Here is a 2492-nt window from a genome sequence, read left to right as displayed (position 1 = left end):
TATCATTGTCCACTCCCTTCATGACTATGAAGTTCATGGAGAATTGAATTCCTACTATCTTTAAAGGCCAATCCTTCAAGACTTTAAAGGATCTAACCTTCGCCCCATTAGCTAGAGTGACATTAAACCATGCAGTTTCTATTGGTGGGTTTTCCCAAGCTTGTAGGGCTGCATGGCTCTAAATACACTATATATTGCTCCTGTGTTTACTGTCCCCTTCCATGTTGTATCTCCTAGGTCGATGACAGGTAAGACTACATGCATCTTAGTTTCGGTCAGACAAGTCTTGTAATTCATGTCTATCGGTTCCTTCTACCCATTGCTTCAACACTTGCCATAGAGCAGGGTTTTGCCTAAGCAATTCTCATAGTGGCAATGTTAGAGGAGTTTATATAAGTATGCTGAGAAAATTTCCAACCGTTTTTCTTTCCTCTACTTCATGGCCTTCCTACCAATGTTCTTATACAGTTTGTCTATCCATGGCATCCATATCCTACCTATGCGGTTGTGCATGTGGTGATGTTACCTTTCTTGCTCTTAAGTACATGGGAGAGACTGGTGGGATCATGGTTAAGAGTTCATTGATGTTATCGTCAATGATAGGCTCATCATCTTGCAAGTGAACTTGTGCTTCTTTGACCTTATCCATAGCCTTTAGTTGTTGGTTGGGACCTTGGCACTTTCCTTCTTCCTTGTCTTAGGAGCAAATGTTTTTGCTTCTACATTAGTAACTTGCTTTCTTTTCGTTTTAAAGTGGTCGTGCTCTCTGTTTTAAGTGTTATTTTTGCATCAATCCTCTTTCTTCTCCTTCGCTACCTCTTCTTCCCTATAGAGGCTGCATTCAAGTTGCTAGATCCATGTAATGAAATACTGGCCTACTTTATTTGGGCTCATGTCATGATATTTATGGGGATGGGTATGGCATTGTTCTGGTTGAGAACTAGCCAATCATACCCAATGTAGCATCTTTGCATGGAGTAGTTGGGCCAAGGATATGTAGGTTTACTGAATCTCATAAGCAGAGTGATGGAAAGTACTACCTACCCAAAAGACTATAAAGCATTGTACTTGCCTATCATTTGAATGCAATGTCATTGTACTTTTATCCTTTTAGTCTCTCAGTGTCATTGTTTATACACTCAAGATTGTATTTATGAGCCCAAGCTTCCATCTTGGAACCTAATTCACTTGTGTGACAGTCATTGTCTCTAAGTCAATGTTATAACAAGTCTTCTCTTTCTCTTTCATCCACCACAGCCATGCTCTAGATCCATGCATTTCAACATGGCATTAGAGCCATGGTGAGCATGGCTAAGCTCATCAAACTCCTCTCTTAGCTTCTCTTCACCTCTGGTCTACTCAGTGTTGGCTCATGGTGCGCAAATCGAATGTTGGATGCGTACGTAGCGAGCACTGGAAGGCCCCCAAGAACAAAGAACTCTACTAAAACTCATAAAAGAAAAAAGAGAGTTTGCACGGCATGAGGCAAAAAGACAAATTGGGTACAATCTCCCCCCATGCCTTGTGTGAGCGCTTTACAAGGCATGTATTTATAAATTTATTCATCTCTCAAAGCTCAAAAATAGCCCAATTTTACAATTAGCATGCTTTAGCTTTTGTGTTTGCTTTTGTCCAAATAAAGAATAAAGTGGTTGGGTGGCCCAAAAGTCGAGCTGTACCCAAATTCAATGTCCCACAATGAAATATTTAAACCATGCGTCCATGCGCATACAAAATAATAAATATTCGTCAAGTGCTTCAATAAATAAGCTTTCCTAAATAAATATTACCGCCATGCCTTTAATGATAAGATGCGCGCCCATCAAAATGATAATTTCTTCTAGGTAATTTCAATACGTGCTATCACCCAGTGCCCAGCGCCACCGCTACTTGCTCTACACATCAAACTGAAGCATTCACAATTGTTAGAAAATAATAAAATTAAACTGGTAAAAGTGAATACCTAGCAGTCTTCAGCTAAAAAATAAATAAATAGGTTGGAACTCTGTCCTAACCTTAATTTAATACGAGTGCACTCTAAACTCATAAACGTCCATTAATTTAAATATGTATTTTGTGGAATCACCTGATGTTGAGTCACCCACATGCACATTAAATTAACATGATGCTCGAAAAGGACAGGCGTCCCCGTCAACTTCTCACATAAAGAATCTACCTTGTGTATGAGCCCCGGCAAATAAATATAGTTTTACAGAATCCACCACAAAACCTCACAGAATCCACCGTGGAATAAAAAACTCACGGAATCCACCGTGGAATATGCCTCCTGGCATCAGTTCAGGAGTTCATTCATCACTCCAACTCCACTCTTGCTTTCATGACAGCCATAGCCAGCCTTCATCTACCCTACTTTGAGCTCTTGGATCTCTCAAACTAGGGCATATCTAACTGAGATTTCTTCTATGGACCTCTTGCTCTACTCAAGGGGCAACTTCCTATCACTTTACACCTCAGCATTGAGCACTTTATAG

The sequence above is a fragment of the Lygodium microphyllum genome, chromosome 8, assembly GCF_053477565.2.
Source record: "Lygodium microphyllum isolate KBCC chromosome 8, Lygodium_microphyllum_v1.1.10, whole genome shotgun sequence".
NCBI classification, from domain to species: Eukaryota; Viridiplantae; Streptophyta; class Polypodiopsida; order Schizaeales; family Lygodiaceae; genus Lygodium; species Lygodium microphyllum.
The sequence above is the reverse complement of the archived record's forward strand: the minus strand, read 5'-3'. Positions refer to the sequence as shown.